The following is an 18,113-nucleotide window of genomic DNA, read 5'->3' on the forward strand; positions in this document are numbered from 1 at the left end:
GAAGTAATACTTTAGAAGAATTCTAATGGGCAAGGAATGATTTTTCTCCAGACTTGTAATCCAGTCACTAGACATACTTTCCCTTCCCCCATCACCATCTAACACTCCTCCCTGTCACCTTAGAGCTGCCGACTTAGCTGTGTTCACACCCAGCAGTCCCGACAGAGCTTTCTGTTCACATTATGCGACATAAAACGGCAGGCAATGATCAATTCATACTCCTAAGTGCTTGCGATAAAGCCAGGCTGAGCTGACCTCTCCTATCTCACATAGCTGCATGTCAGCCATATAAGCTTAAAAAACAGAGTAGCATGTGTGTGATGTGGTATAAACAAACTAATTAAAATCTGAGCTCTTTCACTCAGGCTAGTGCCTAATGGGACCAATATGCTCAACTCTGAGGAAAAAAAAAAAAAAAAAAACCTCCAAGCTGGCTAGAGGTATTGCTTTTCCTGTTTCCTGTGATATATTTGTTTTAGGCTCAATAAATAGGCTAAAAGAAAAGAAACTCAAGGGTTGCCATTCTTTCCTGTGAGACTTTTCAAATAAATACTGTCAACTCGGCAGCACAGAATCACAAGACCACTCCCTGATTCTAAGTGGACATATTGATCAATTGAACTGACATGTGCCTCCTCCTTTCTCTCCCCAGTAGCAATCAGTTGCACTAGGGAAATCCATTTCATTTCCCAAAACAAAAGGCAACACATTACTCCTTACTGACAGTGTTAGGCTCTATTTTTTAGGAGAAAAAAATGATGCAAATATGATGATGATGATGAAGATACCTAAAGACTGAGCTAAGAGTTGAGATGAAAAAGATACATAACATATTTATCTAGAGTTTCAGAATTGAGTCAGGATTATGACTGAGTCCAAGGATCTAAACACCCTGCAATCACTGAGGATTCTAATATTTATTCATCATACCAGATTTTGGTTAAAGTTAAGCAAGAGATAGCAACACCACTGTCACTTCCAGAGGCTCTCCTCAGGGTTACCCTTGACTGCAACTGCCGCAGAGAAAAGACTTGTTCCTTTCTCAGTTACAAGTCAGCCTGAAAAGAACTCCAGCTATTTTAGAGACTAGCTAGAGACAGAAAAATATTGTGGCAGTCTTTCAACTAACTATGGAGGTTGTGAATTGAAGAACCACCACATAAATCAAAAGGCTTAACTAATTCCATTTTGTTTAAGTCTTTATGCTTTTAATAAATTCTTTCCAGAATATGCAAGAAATTCTCTTTCACATCAGGGTATCAAATGCTTATTCAGCATTCGTTCCTTACCATGAAGAAACTGAAACCCAACCGAGGTACATACTGAATTCCATACTAAAAATCAATAACTATTTCATTAATCACAAGAACAAACAGGGGACCAATTAGCTCTGCACCATAAAAAAAGAAATATATATCCTTACAATGTTTAAATACTGTAAACTACTCATTTTAGAGCTTACCCATGGCTTTTCAATAGAAAATCATCATGTTTATAAAAAAATTCTATAAGAACACTAAAAATAACATACAGAGATAGAGCAAGAATAATTCTTTATATTTTGATTCCTGTATGACTCTTACAGGCCTTTGTCTTAACCCAGCAGCCTGAAAAACAGATTTAGGCAAAACAACCCTTCTTTCCCCAGTCCATTTTAAGCAGAAAACATCCCCCAATCTCTGCCTTAGCAGACACCAACTAGCCAACAAAACAGCCGTGCAATTAAGGTCCAGACATTTAACACTCACCATCTCCTGCTCCCACCGTCTTCTTTTGATGTTTATGGCACATCTGTAGGATGCAATACTAGGAGATGCCTTGTTTGACCTGCTGCATGATGCTGTGACATCAGTTCAGATGATGCAGCTCATTATGGGAAAGACTGCTGTTGCTATGGCAACTGGGATGTGCTAGGAATCCTTGCTGCATTTCCAGTGGAGCCTCAGACAATACGGAAGCCCTGTAAGAAACAGACAATATGCAAAATTTAGACCAAAGGAAGAGGATTCCTCATTGGACTAAAATTCATAAGTTTAATAGGGATTTCCCTAAAATCACTTTGGAAAAAATTAAAATTACCTCCCCTTTGTTGTTATACATTTAGAAAAAAGATGAGAGAGGAATACAGATTTAGTACACAGCAAATAAAAATTCAAATGTATAATGATTCTCTATAAGAAAATTTGATCAAAAAATTACAAGATAATTTTTCCTCTCTGAATAGTAGCATTATGATACCTTTTTAACAATTACTAAAAAGATTTTTTGCTTCTGTCAAAGACCAAAAGAAAAAAGCAGAGAGAAGAAAAATACTTAAAAACCAAATATAAATAGCTGACCAAGTATTTCTACTTCTAAAGTAAACAGACTTTAATTCTCAAAACACAGGCAAACTATTGGCCAACTAAGTCTGCCCCCTGGCACCAACCTACAGAACATCCTTATGTATAGTTACTCAGCACTCATCTAAACCTAAACTCTGAACAGCAGTGCAAGGAGGTTTGGATTCTAGGAGTGGGGGAGCACCACAGCACCCTCAATTTCTAGGGGCTATTCCCTTGACCTACAAAGAACTCTTCCTACTCATGGCCAAAATGCAAGAATCCTTTCTGGAACTAAATCTGTTGGTTTGAACAAGGGACAGACCTGCTAGAAATGTCCTAAGTCATTGGCATTCCAAATATTGAAGTCTGTTTTTTTTTTTTTTTTTTCCTTTGGGGCAATAAGACAGCCTACCACATAGATTATTCACACCCCTCCCCCATAGAAGCTGGAACTGTGTGAAAGCCACATTTCACTTAGACACAGTGCATTATTTCTCCAGTTGGTAAAAGAAAAGCAAACACTTTTTTCCAGTCCCGAGCAGAAATAAACATCATATGGCAACAACTGGAGAAAGGAGACTTGGATAGAGCAGACCATCTCTTGCATATTTAATACTTGCAGGCCACTGGTAAAGACAGAATCAAGTTGACCTATATCCACTCTATATTCACAACTCTGAGGAAAAACAACATTCTAAAATCCCAAAATATAATGAAACAATTATGCTATAATACTTGAAATTTTAAACAGAACTGTAGATCAACAGCATGGAGGCGGGTGTGGAGTACAGAAGAAATTCAGGCAGTGTCTCTGTGAATAGGAGCTGATAAAATGCCTGAGAGGTGCCAAGATCCTAGCAGGGTGCACCATCAGCCTTGCTTAGAGCAACCATGCTCTGCGTGGGAAGCCAGGATTGATCTTGCCTCACCTAATGAAGAACTAAGAGACCAAGAGAAATAAGTGAGCTGCCTGCTCAAGTCACCTATGCTCTCAACAGCAAGACAGAGCCTGACTCCCTGCTTTTATCTCAGATCACATGCCACACACACCAAGGAAGATTAAGAGGAGCCACTCCAGTGCAAAGAGCACTGACCTGGGATTCAGTAAACCCACACATGATGCTAGTTCCTCCAAAAGCATCTGTATGACTTTGGGCCAATCAGTAAACCTCTCTGGGCCTCAGGAGTTTCATCTACAGACATGAAAGATTTACCCTGAATAGTTTTCAGGGGTTCTATTAGTAGCAGAACTTTTTCTTTTAATGATAATACAGATCAAAGCTGAACTGCCATGGTTGCAGAGATATAAGAAGGCCAGAGCCAAGATTGGTGGACCCTTTTCACTCCCACTCCCTAAGCTTGTCTGCTATAAACTGGCCCCTACCAGTATCTATGAAGAACACATCAGCCTCTGGAGAAGATGGAGTAAAAGCCATTTAGAACAAGATTAGACTCTCCAGAACTAAAATCCCATGATTCTATAGAGAAGAAAGGGCAGGTTGGGACCAGGTGCTTCAGTTTGAATATGGCTTCACAGGATGAGAAGAATCTTGTGAGTCCCCTTTGCCAGCATCAAGTAATTTATTTGGTGGGGAAGAATAGATAGCTCATCAAATCTGAGACCAGGTCAGACTTAACAACCTGAACTAGATGAATAGCTGGCCCACAGATTGGCCTGAATTGGATTTTTTTTTAAGCCCTTTTTAGCAGATGCAAGTCATGAGTGTTTCCTTGCTTTGTGAATGGGTGTTTGGTGGTTCACTTTGTACTTCCCAATGGCCTTTTTGCTCCTACAATCCCAGCTCCAGGGGTTTTTTAGGATTGCATTCAATAATGTATATAATAATATTTGATAAGCCACAAGCATCATAAAAATGACAGACCTTGCTAGTATCATCATTAACAGCACACTAACTTTATTAGTGAAGGCTCTTTAGTCCTCAGAATCTGGACTATGGGATAAAAACAAGGAAATCACCTTCAAAGTCTACACAGTTACAGAAGAGAGCCTACCACTCAACCTTCTCTTCATGTGAAGTCAGAAAAAGGTAACTGGTGGGGGATCCTCCCAGAGGACAATGCTAGAACCACAGGTAACTGTGAACAGATGAGTTTCTCCTGGAGAACAGAATCAAGGTAAGATCAGTAAATCGAAGCAGGGAGTTTCATGCCTGAGTAACTAAAGGGATTTCATAATCGCTGTGAGAAATCCTTAAAAATAATTTTAAATGGAATATAGACAGCTGACCAAATGACTCTCAACCTAATAAATAGGCTTTAAATAAATAGGCTTTAAAACCCATGAGACATATGTCTCCCAATCTCCTCAATGGAGATAATTCTTTTTTTTTAAAATACCATCAAAAAATCCTGGACTTAAGCTAAATGTAGAGACTAAATATCATATTAAGTAGCTCATTTAGGATGTATGTTCTTTGAAGAGGGAAAGGGAGCAAAGAGACATTGGAGGTCAGCAGGACAACTTGCGGAGAGTACCAGGAGTGTTCAACAAGCCCCATTTCTCTGGCTCCTAGGCACACTTAGAAGTAATTCTTACCAATGGAATGGGAGTAGATCTGAAGTCATTTTCAAAGACAGTCAAGAGCAAGTATGCCTTCTTATTTCCCTCTGCTGTTAGCTGTTTGCAAGAATCCAGTGGAAATCTGAAGCCCTGAAATGGACCCAACTTTGAATACAGCCTGGGTCCCTGAATGACTATATGGGGTGGAGTCATTTTCTCCAAACCATCTACTGACACACACTGAGCTATAATAAGTGAGAAATAAACCTTTATTATCTTAAGATATTGGGATTTGGGGCTAGTTTATTATGGATAAATAGTCTGTTTATAGATAAAGTGACTAGAATTTAATATAACAAAAAATATTTAATAAAACATTAAACACTATTTAATAAAATATATTATAAAATTATAAGCTATATATTAGTTATTAATAATACTAAACTTAATGTTAAATTTGTTATATATTATGTTATATATTTATTAACTGATAATGTTAAAAATAGGTTTCTCTCAGGATTTTAAGTTTGAGGCCAGCCTTGGCAATTTAGCAAGACCGTAATCCCAAAACAAAACAAAAAAAAGGGCTGGACATATAACTCAATGATAAAACACTCCTATATTCAATCCCCAGTACTGAAAAAAAAGGGGGGTGTATCCTTTATTGCAGACTTTCTCAGAAACTATAATCTTCTGATATGTACTAAGACTCTTTCATAGGAAGAAATATGGTACACAAGTGCTTTCTTAATTTATTTAACCCTAGAATCCTTTTTTTGTGGACTAAAGTTCCATCAGCCATTGAACCACAGCATAAGAAACATGACAGTGAACACAATGGGTTAGAAATCCCCTGGGTTCCCAATTTAGCCTGGGGGGCTACAGAAAAGGGAAAAAATTAAACTTATCTCCATTATGATTCAGTTGGCCTCCAATTATTCTCTGCCATATGAACTGACAAGACAGAACTTTCATGTTACCATAGGTAACTACATTTATACAAATGTTTCCCCCAACCATTTTCCCTAATTTATAAGTAGGAATTACATCACAGTTTCTCATGATTTCAGAAGCAAACGAGTTTTGTTTTCCGAATCAGTAGCTCATGATGTAAATGTGTTTATATTTTAGGATCTAAAAAAATCTTAAAGCCATTCCAGAAAATGCATCAGGTCCATATATATATATATATATATATATATATATATATATATATATATATATATATTTAGATGTAGATGGACACAATGCCTTTATTTTATTTACTTATTTTTATGTGGTGCTGAGAATCCCGTGCTAGGCGAGTGCTCTACCGCTGAGCCACAATCCCAGCCCCAGGTCTACATTTCTTAATAAATGATTTCACAGGTAAGCCCCAAAATTACCCTGACTAAATAATTTTATTAGTCAGATTTTGAAATCTGAGCAGATGTTATTGATTACAGGTGACCATCTATATATAATCATTTCAGGGACTCTGACTATCCTGGGATTTCACCTTCTACTACAACCTTACTATCTTTGGAATTAATTGAGCAATTAGGGAAAGAAGATAAGAGATAGCATAGGGAAGAATTTTATGGACATACTAGTCATTTTACCCACACTCCACTGGTTAGAATTCAAGCAAATGGCCTTATCTACTGTAAGAGGCTGGGAAACAAAGTCTATCTCTTGTTTTCTCCAGGGAGAAAAGGAAACAAGCATAATGCACAGTTCTTTAGTCTCTGCTACATCATAAGATCAGGAATATTATCCTTGTTTTAGGCTGCAATTTATATATGTGTCTGCAGTACCTTCAGTGGGTCTAAAGCTCAACTAAACATTTAGGAGCACAAGACTATTTTAGTCAATATTTGGCAGCAGCACACTCAGTTTGCCAGCAGAGCAGCATAGGTTATGCCTCTTATTAAGCATTCTTGCAGCAATCTATGCAACAATCCAGTGTCCATGAACTATTATATCTGGCCTCTAGGTGACAGCTGAAGAACAATGAGACAAGAACACACTAGGCAGAGTCAAGAGTGCCCAGCCTTTAAAACCTCATTCCTTACAAAGAGGCAATATCTTTGTAACAACTCCATAGGATCCTCGGGAGAGACATGCCCAATTATAAGAGTCACTGAAATCAGAGAAGACCAACACCATGACTTCCTTTTAGGATTCATAGTTATGTTAATCCAACTACTAGGGAAGGCTTGTACCTCATCACCTACTTCAGATGTAGCCAGGGAATACAGTGGATGGTCCAGTGTTATGACAGAATAGGCAAGCAACCCCCTTGGAAGAGCAGAGTTAGAGCCAGTCCAGGTAGTAATTCCCCTGTTCCAACATAGGCATTTTTACTAACGATGGGTCATTTTTATCCTAAGCAATGCTGCCTAGCAACATAGTTGACATTTTACTACTTTCAGGTTTCCAGAAAAACAAAGCTACAGAGTTAACCAAAGGTCAAATTCTCATGCAGAAGGAGAAAGGATTAAAGGAATCCTCTACCAAAAGTACACAATTCTGGCTTTAAAACTAACCTTCATTCACAAAATAAAACAAGTATTCAGACACTTTACCACAAACCTATATGGTCATAAGTCTATTCTGATTGTGGATGCTGCTTCAATCAGTATATTTTATATCTATCTGAGAATATCTAGAGGCCAAAAATATTTGGACACTAAACTACAGTGGACATTTGTGTTTCTTATAATTGTAGAATGTTCTACATCCCTTCTGCTTTCCTTCAGTAACCATGCAAAAGCAGAAATTGTTTCCTAAAGATTTTTTAATCATTGACAACCAGAATAGAACTTGAAGCAATAGGATAAAAACTCAGTTATCACTATTATCTGATGCTTAGATTTATTATTTCCTCTTAGACATTACTTCTTTCACATTCTAATTTATGATGCTTTGGGTGAAAATCCAACCAAGATAATGGAGTATGTGACCCAGTCTTGGGCCAATCAGTTTATTGCATTTCCTGATTCACAGAAGTTTTTTCATTCAAAGATGGGTATGGGATCCCATTGAAGCCAATACGATGAAATGAGGTATTTTATTGGATATCAATTTTGGCGACTAGGTTTAAATGTGAAAGGACATCAAATCTAAAGCTGTGTACCTATTTTGCACCCATGAAAGCCATCTAAGAATCAAGCCACACATGAAGGACAGCAGAGCTGAATTGAGGAATAAGAAACAGTTTTAGTGACACTACTTGAACCAGAAATCAGTGTAGTCTAGCTTTATCAGTTATGAGCCAAACAGTCCCCATTTCTGCTTAAGCCAGTATGGGCTGAGGTTTCAGTCATAGTAAACAGAAACCTGATTCACAAAGCCATCTGAGAAACTGCTTAATATATCCATAGGCATTATTATCATGTTTCCTGGGGAAGGGGAAAGGAAAGCTCAGGACCCTGAGCAATTCACAAGTCTTAGAGATCAGACCCCTTCAAAGGACTGGTGTTGGGACCAGAAGAGGCAAGAACTCTTCACAAGGGAGATGCAAGGCATTATCCATCTTTTCTCCTGGACATTCCTAAATTTGTAAAGTGAACATATGCCTCAGTTAGACTAAGCTCCATTTCTTTGTCATCTTTCAGGTAAAATTTTCATCAGCAAAAGCCAAAAAGTCTCAACAAGTCCAGGAAGAGCATATACTTCCTGAATGAACACTAGATTTGCAGGCTGAGGGGCCCTTGGGTGATTTTTGCCCACAGAAACATGCTCTAACAGGTTCAAAGATTTCCCGGTCATTCTTCTGAAATTGAAATTGTTCTCTTACCTGACTTTATGGAGGCAGAGTTATCTGCTGCTTTGTTTTGATTCAAACACATTCAATAGGGAGCCAAATGGCTTGAATGTTCTAATGGAAGCAAAGAGAACTGCTTCATATAGGGCAAGGAACAACACATGAAGCAAAGGTTAGATACTATTTAAACCATGCACTGGTATTTCTGGGCTTTCCTGTTTTACCATTTAATTTTTTCATATGTCTTAATCTTGACTATTCACCATAAGGCATACAACCTTTTTTTTTTTTTTTGATGCCTGATGCTTTATTTTATTTTTTAATACCTCTACTTTTTTATTTTTATGTGGTGCTGAGGATTGAACCCAGTGCCTCACACATGCTAGGCAAGCACTCTACCACTGAGCTACAACCACAGGCCAGTATACAACTTTTGATTTCTCCATAACCTTTGGTACATTTCTAGGCATAAGTAATTTTAAAATAAGTTTTTCTTAATTCTTAATTTCTTTTTTTAAAGAAAAGTACCATTATTTCTATTCCAGGCAAAGACAAATTTACTAGCAGTTTTTTTCTTTATCACCCCAGGGTTTGAAATAGTAAAAAGATTTCTTAAGGCTTACATGTGTAAATTTTTATCCCTTTCTTTGCTGCCTAAAATACTAAAAAGTAATTCGCTTCTGAAAAGATCTGACCTTAAATGACAAAGGAAATCAGCAAAAAACATACTGTGTCATCAGAGTCTCCATTGGCAAGAGATGGTAGAAATGGTGATCATGGTAACTGTTTTTAAGTTATTTACATCAGAGTTTTGTAACACAGGATTTTCAAGCCCACATGGTCTTTAATCTAAATTCCATCTCTTACCTGAGAAGAATTATTAATGAACTAGTCAACTCTTGTTTATAAATATTCTTCCAGTATGAACATAATATATTCTAGAAAAATGGGGATTTCTAAGATAACTTGTAAGAAGTTAAAGTTGTTCCTTCTTTTGTGGAAAAGAAATTATATCATACCTTTATAGGTAAAATTTGTTCAGTTAACTAATACATTAAATGATTCATTATAAGGAAGTCACACGCAGCTCTCATAAAAGAGGCTTGTTTCAGAGTAGAAACATTTTCTTCAGTGAATAATCCAATAATGCACTCTTAAAAAAATCAGCTCTAACGAAAATGGAGTGTCACATGCCATTGACAAAAATGTTTTTACATTCACTAGGTTACCACAAAACAAACAAGAGAGCTGAAATCCTATGTCCTAGCTGAGCCTTATGTTCTACTACCCGGGTGTGTATCTATCATGAAAACAACTTGAAGCTTCTCCAAGGAAAGAATTTTATCAGGGCCGGGGCTGGGGCTCAGCAATAGTGCATTTGCCTGGCATTTGTGAAGCACTGGGTTTGATTCTCAGCACTGCATATAAATAAAGGTCTATCAACAATAAAAAATAAAATACTAAAAAAAAAAAAAGAATTTTATCTTCTGGAGCAGAGAGCAGAATAGGTGTGTAGCAAATATTTGTTGGGTACCTTGCTTATTAGTAAATGCTACTTTACCTGAGTTTGTCAAACTCAAAAGACTTAATCTTTCCCATTCTCCAACCCTACTCAGCCAAACACATGTAATCAAAAACATCAAATTACCAAACATGAATATATGTGCACATAAATACACACAGAGAAAGTTTTAAAACTAGGTGAGAATGAGTGTTTCACATAACACTTTCTTTCCCTCTTACTTTGGTAATTGACTCTTAAATTACTAATTTACTAATAGAGTTAACATTCTATCAGTTACTTTTATCAATTAAAAACATTTCACTATAATATAAAATAATACTTCATAGAATTCTTTTGAAAAGGATAACACAGACACAGACTTAGAAGTAAACATAAATTATCATATGTATAAATGTTACAAAAATAAGATTTACATTGAAATATGGCAAAAAGAACAAAATCAGGTAATTAAACTGTTATTTTTACCCAGTTCTATGTTTATAGTGCTTATGCAGCTCTTGTATGGAATTTGGCCAGAGAGAACCTTTTTCCTAACCAAGATTAAAGGACACTCCAGAGCCTATTTTATTGGCACACTGGCCCAGGGCTTAACATCTTAAAACACCCAAGAAGTATGGCCTAACTTTAGAGTAACCACTGTGGTTGGTCAATGCTATAATAATGTGTGGTTCAGGTTTTAAATTGTTAGTGGTATGCTGTACAATACCACTAATCTACTACAACAATTAAGACAGAAGGAAAAAAATGTGCCCCAAAGGTGAAAATGAGCCAATACTGTTTTTATATGTAGGATTTCAAGTGTTGGTTTTTAAGCAGGCAAACATCAATGCCTATCCCACCCCAGGCAAGGGGACAATCTGAGCCTGAGTGAAATGCTGCTTCTGAGGTTGTGTAAGGTTCCCATGCACTGAAAGATTTGAGAGTCAGCTTTGGAGTCCTCTTTTTCAAAAGAAGCCCGCTTTATGGGCAACTACCACTTAGGTGGTGGGATTTAAGGAGAAACCAAGTCCTTCCCTCTGTTATTTCCCTCACAAATCTGATCTGATTCCTAAATTACCTTAGAATTCAATCCACTCAGTTGGAAGCTAATGAATAATTTTTTGGAGGAATGGATGACTGCCAGCCATCCACAACCACTGATAACTACAAAGCAGTGCATGCCGTCCGTGGGAAAGGCACTAACTAGACAAGTGGAAAGATAATCAGGTCCAACACTAACTAGCCATAGGAAACTAAAGAATCTGAATGACTTGCCAGTTTCCATGGCTAGTTAGCGTTGGACCTGATTAATCTCTAAGTTGGTCTATTTTCCTCATTTTTTAGTTTATCTATAAGTTATCTTAAATATATACTCTCATCTTAAATTACTAAAGAAGCATGTATACAGAATCAGTAGAAGAACAAGGCATTCAAATATTTTAATCAAATGTGAGTTACTTTTTGAGAAATGAAAAAAGAACAAATGAGATAAAAATTCTAATAATTATTATTATAATAGTAACTATACAACAGGCACTTTTAGGGTATCATTAACTCATTTAATCCTTAAGTAATCCTAGGAGAAAAATATTGATCCTCATTTTGCAGATAAGAAATGGAGTTTCTAGAGTTGCCAAGAATTTGCTGCTATTAAACAGCAGAATCAGGATTTGAACCCAACCATGAGCCAACAGAGTCTATTTTCTAAACCTCCAAGATAATGCATAACCCCCAAAATGCATTTACCTCTAGAACACAGATCCTTCTTTATTAACATACCAATCCAGTCCTCACTACCTTTATTCCTCAGCAATGATCCAGAATTCAGCCATCAATGAAAGAAGAGGCAGGGTTCATTCCAATAATCCATAAAATATTAGCCATGTACACAGCATAGAGTAAAGACTGCCTTAAAGAACTTTCAATAAACACTCACATTTTAGAGGTCAGCAAATAGGAAAAAAAAATCTTGCCTAAGGAAACTTTGTTTGTACCATTTGACACTGGAGGACGTATTAAATTTTCAATATTTTTTATCACAGCAATAGGCAGATCTAAGAAATATTAAGCTACTAGACCAATTACCACCAAGCTTTTATTTCTCCATTATAACACCATTGCTGCTCAAGGGTCAAAGACAATGCTCCTGATCAAAGTGAACATGGTTATACAAAGTATGCAGCATCATGAGTGGACAAAGAAAGCTCATCTCAACAATTGTTAGGACTGGTCACCTAGTGTAATTTTCAGGCTATGGGCCTGTGCAGAAAAAGACCCAAATCACCAGTTGAAAGACAACCCAAGTTGAACCTGGGTACCTTGAAGAAAATGACAAAGAAGTTTGGGAGACTGACCAGAGTGCAGCCAAGAAAATAAACTTAAAACACTGAATTTGCTGAGCCAGTTTATAAAGATAGTAATCCAACTGTTGCTCCACAAGGGAAACAGAGCACAGGGCTGGGAATTGGGAGCCTTGAGTTTTAGTCTCAGTACCTAGTACTAAGAGTCATTCATATTCTCTATTTATGCTTCAGTTTTTTTTTTTTCATGATACATGCCCTTCCATTTGTAGATACTATTGTGGGTACTGACATAACAAAGAGAATTCATTTTTCAAATTTAAAGACTACAGTCCTGTCTAGGGAAAATGCTGTAGGTTTTAGAGCCCAATAGACATAGGTTTAAATCCCAGCTCTTCTAGAATCAACAAATGGGACTTACTCAAACTAAAAAGTTTTTTCTCAGCAAAAGATACAATAAGAGAGGTAAATAGAGAGCCTACATCCTGGGAACAAATCTTTACTCCTCACACTTCAGATAGAGCCCTAATATCCAGAGTATACAAAGAACTCAAAAAATTAGACAATAAGAGAACAAACAACCCAATCAACAAATGGGCCAAGGAACTGAACAGACACTTCTCAGAGGAGGACATACAATCAATCAACAAGTACATGAAAAAATGCTCACCATCTCTAGCAGTCAGAGAAATGCAAATCAAAACCACCCTAAGATACCATCTCACTCCAGTTAGATTGGCAGCCATTATGAAGTCAAACAACAACAAGTGCTGGCGAGGATGTGGGGAAAAGGGTACACTTATACATTGCTGGTGGGACTGCAAATTGGTGCAGCCAATTTGGAAAGCAGTATGGAGATTTCTTGGAAAGCTGGGAATGGAGCCACCATTTGACCCAGCTATTCCCCTTCTCGGTCTATTCCCTAAAGACCTAAAAAGAGCATGCTACAGGGACACTGCTACATCGATGTTCATAGCAGCACAATTCACAATAGCAAGACTGTGGAACCAACCTAGATGCCCTTCAATGGATGAATGGATAAAAAAAATGTGGCATTTATACACAATGGAGTATTACTCTGCATTAAAAAATGACAAAATCATAGAATTTACAGGGAAATGGATGGCATTAGAGCAGATTATGCTAAGTGAAGCTAGCCAATCCCTAAAAAACAAATGCCAAATGTCTTCTTTGATATAAGGAGAGTAACTAAGAACAGAGTAGGGACAAGGAGCATGAGAAGAAGATTAACATTAAACAGGGATGAGAGGTGGGAGGGAAAGGGAGAGAGAAGGGAAATTGCATGGAAATGGAAGGAGACCCTCAGGGTTATACAAAAGTACATACAAGAGGAATTGAGGGGAAGGGGAAAAATAATATAAGGGGGACAAACGAATGTCAGTAGAGGGGGCAGAGAGAGAAGAGGGGAGGGGAGGGGAGGGGGGATAGTAGAGGATAGGAAAGGCAGCAGAATACAACAGACACTAGTATGGCAATATGTAAATCAATGGATGTGTAACTGATGTGATTCTGCAATCTGTATATGGGGTAAAAATGGGAGCTCATAACCCACTTGAATCAAATTGTGAAATATGATATATCAAGAACTATGTAATGTTTTGAACAGCCAACAATAAAAAATTAAAAAAAAAAAGATTCAAAAAAAAAAAAATCCCAGCTCTTCTGTAAACTAGCTATGCAATCAAAGGCAAGTCACTTGCCATCTCTGGATCTAGTTTCCTCATCCATTGAAAAGGTACAATAAGACTCATCTCTGAGGATTGTCAAGCTATCTAAATAAGCTAATTATGTTAAGCATCTAACACATAATGATGCTATACAACTGAAAATTATTGTGCCTGGTTTCTAGCCATTTCTCAGGTTAATCTTATGTAGACTATAAACATCTTGAAGGCTTGGATAATTGATTTTTTAAATCTTACAGCATCTAGCATAAAAATGAAATTATGAGTGGTGACTAGTAGGAAGAGAAGGAGCAGTATTAGCTACATCAGAATCCACAGCAGCAGCAGCAATAATCATGGTTAGAGCAGTAGTTAACAGTAACAACAATAGCAGTAGTAATAGTAGTAGGGCAATAAGAATAATAGTAGCAATCATTGCAATACTATCATAGACTGTTCTTTCCTGTACAATGGATTATCTGTTCCCACACCAAAAAGATAAAGTCTTACACGCAAATAGGCATTGATCTATAGATGGTGAATCAATAAGAAATCAAGCAAACCCTGAAAGCTGAGAAAATTCAAATGCTTATGGATATAGGTTTCTCCACACTGGTCCAGTAAGTTGTCATCCACACTGGTATCAGACACAGTATCTCTATGTCATTGTTATATATAAGATGCTGCCAGGCACCACCACACTTGTAATCTCAGTGGCTCGGGAGGCTGAGGCAGGAGGATCTCAAGTTCAAAGCCAGCCTCAGCAAAAGCAAGGTGCTAAGCAACTCAGTGAGACCCTGTCTCTACTTAAAATACAAAATAGGCCTGGAAATGTGGCTCAGTGATTGAGTGCCCCTGAGTTCAATCCCTGGTACCCACCCCCCCCCACCAAAAAAATGCTAATAGAAGAAACTGGTAGAATTATAAATGGAGTGGTGAACTTAATTCACTCAATACTTGAAGAGAAAACACTCATGGGCATTTGTGCTCTTAAACTTCTTCCTTCTCTGACTTTCAAAATCCCCAAATCTTAAGAGACTATACTCTTCCAGGTTCAAAATCACTTTTCAGGTGTCAGGAAAAGAGCAGATAGATGCAAATCACCAGCTGAAAGACAGGCCCGGTTTAATTCTGAAAACCTCTGGGAAAATGACAGAGAAGTTTGGGAGACTAACCAGAGTGTAGCCAACAAAAAAAACTTAAAATACTGGATGGATTCCTCTACCTGTCCTCAAAAGTAAATTTTCCTCCTGTGGGAAAGATTTTAATCATTGTTTGAGAAAATAACCAAAAGCATGCAATGCATGCACTGGAACACCCTTTTTTTTAATTCATGTCTTCCCATGGGGAAAATAAAGGAGAATGTTTACTTAATAATATATACATAGCTATATGCTTAAAAAGAAAAAAATTATAGAGTCAGACTCTGACCATAAGCCATATATATAAAGAAACATTCTTCCAAAATGAGCAATTCCAAAGGGGAAAATATATTTCCTAATTAGCAAATATAAGAAGAAAGATGGCAGCATACTTGTATAAAAGACTCAGTACAGTCAAAGAAATGCATCACACCAAAAGGACAACACACTATGAAATAAACATCCTATTGAAATAACTCAAAGACTTAAAATATATCAGGAAGAGAACCACTTACCACTACTGTATAGCATTTTTTATTACCATGAGGATGAGGGACAGTAATCTGTCCTTTGAGAACAAACAAAACAGAAACCCTGTTTTCTGTACAGGCCTGATGAGCTCTCCATAACCCAGCACCTTCCTCCTTCTGCAGCAATAGGAAACCAGAGGTCACAAAGAAGGCTCCATTTGGCTGAACCCCAAGAAGGAAGTAGTTTTTCTCCAAGCTCTTTAAGCTCTGAGGAATAGAAAGCTTGAATTCTCTCCGACTCTGCAGTAGACACACGTGAACAGTGATCTTGGTAGCAGTACTGGAAGAAAGTGTCCTCAGCAAAATCTATCATCTTTATCTCATCATCAGGTCCCCAAGGACCTGAGCTCACAGGTCTTAAAACTTCCTGTGACCCACCCAAGAACGGATTTCCTGATTCTAAGTTCCTAATCTTGCCAAGTTCACTATTTGTCAATAGTGGGCCTCTACTGAGTAATGGAAAAATACAAAATCTGGTGGTGTCAAATGTGTGAGTACTGGTAACTACCCATCAACTTTTAGACTGTGAGCTAGGATGAACATGTAAGTACAGTGATCTGGAGTAACAGTTTTGTAACATGATTATCTCACAGACACCTCTTTCTTCATTGGTGGCAAAGACTCCTTCATTTCTTTTTGATCCCAGAGGCAGGCAGTGCAGGGAAAAGAGAATGGGGTAATCTAGCAGAAACTGAGGTGATACTGGGAATGAGAAGGAGCAAAACTAGGCTCCAACCCCACTATGAACACATGCTAATTATTTTAACAGTAAGCTTCGAAGTTACTTATCAGCTTGGGCTGGAACAAAGTGCTCTTCCCTTAAAATGGACCTAGTTGGCAACCCACCAAACATTTTGTAAACTTGAAAACATTATATGTAATAACTGCAATCTATACTACTATTACCAAAAAGATAATATCAAGAATCAACAATTTGGGAATTATATTTTACTCTTTGTTTCTTGTTTTTAAGCTGTTAGTGGTTTAGATTTCTTCATTGAACTTTGGAGCATTTATTAGTCATGTTAAACATTCTCCACAGAAATTTTAAACCAATCATTGAATGGAAAGGATGGGGGAAAGCACTTTAAAATGTGCCTTTCCCTTCAGAGACATTATTTTCTGTTCCTAAAGAGAACACTTACCACACAGCCCGAAGTATGTACATTTGGATGGCCTTACTAATATTCAAGACAATTCTAAACATAAGCAGTCAGTTCTTTTTAATTACAGCTATATGACCTAAAGGGCTTTCAAAATAAAGACAGACTATGCTCCAAATATTATTCCCATTTCCACCCATCATATACACAGAAAATATTTCTGGCAGCTTTAGTATAGTGTTTTTGTCCTTCATTCCAGCCATGATTGGTTTAGAGATACAGTGATCCAGCTTTGAAGGTTAAAATATCATACTATGTGATTCAGTACCAGTCCAAGGCACTGCAAAGCATGATGAGTTCTGGCCACTTCTAAAATTATCTACTACCTGATGGGTAAAATTTGAAGGGAGAGATGATAGAAGGAATCTAGCATTTAAGTACTGAAAACAATACTCTTCTTGCAGATAGCAGATACAGGGAGGGACTTGAGTTCTCCTTGGGGTAAGCAAAGCCTTTGTTTGAGGGCCGGGGAGGGGAGAGTAGAAACTTTGGTTATACCTACTAATTTCTCTTGGGAAAAAAATATGAAATAACCTAAATGCAAATGGAATATTACTCAGCAATAAAAGATAATAAAATCATGGCATCTGCAGGTAAATGGATGCAGTTGGAGAATATAATGCAAAGTGAAGTTAGCCAATCCAAAAAAAAACAAATGCTGAATGTTTTCTCTGATATAAGGAGGCTGACTCATAGTGGGGTTTGGAGGGGGAGCAAAGGAGGATTAGATGAACTCTAGATAGGGCAAAGGGGTGAGAGGGAAAGGGAGGAGGCATGGGGGTAGGAAAGGCGGTGGAATGAGTTAGACATCATTAACCTAAGTACATGTATGAAGACATGTAAGGAATGATGTGAATATACTATGTACACAACCAGAGATATGAAAAATTGTGTTCTATATGTGTAATATGAACTATAATGCATTCTGCTGTCATACATAACAATTAGAATAAAAAATATAAGCACTCTGTTTGATAGAGAAGATTTTCACTTTGGCTTGTGCTTAAGTGATCATTAGAGACTTTTTTGTTGTTGTTGTTCTTTTGTTTTAGAAGGGAGCTGTGCACTTAGGATAAGTTTCCCCTAAAAGGAGCAGATATTTACAATCCTTGATGAGACAGAGACTTGAATAAAAAATAAGGATTCAGAAAGCCCACCTTAGACTGGAAGAAGAGAAACTTTCTCTTTCTGGGTCT

General features: G+C 37.3%; 1 protein-coding gene across 4 annotated transcripts in view; it reads right to left on the bottom strand.

Moving 5' to 3' along the window:
• The window catches only part of Akap6 (A-kinase anchoring protein 6), a 589,717-nt gene that overhangs the window by 498,239 nt on the left and 73,365 nt on the right, over positions 1-18,113 (bottom strand). For 2 of the 4 annotated variants that reach the window (XM_046427476.2, XM_058573661.1), the window contains one exon: positions 1,749-1,960. The gene's annotated coding sequence lies outside the window, so the exon portion shown is untranslated. Of the gene's footprint in view, positions 1-1,748; positions 1,961-15,739; positions 16,061-18,113 lie in introns of those variants that run through there. The other 2 variants (XM_046427475.2, XM_046427478.2) reach the window with 2 other exon arrangements.

Source organism: Marmota monax, unplaced genomic scaffold, assembly GCF_021218885.2.
Source record: "Marmota monax isolate L192 unplaced genomic scaffold, Marmota_monax_Labrador192_F-V1.1 WCK01_AAM20220418_F8-fsc00222, whole genome shotgun sequence".
Classification (NCBI taxonomy): domain Eukaryota; kingdom Metazoa; phylum Chordata; class Mammalia; order Rodentia; family Sciuridae; genus Marmota; species Marmota monax.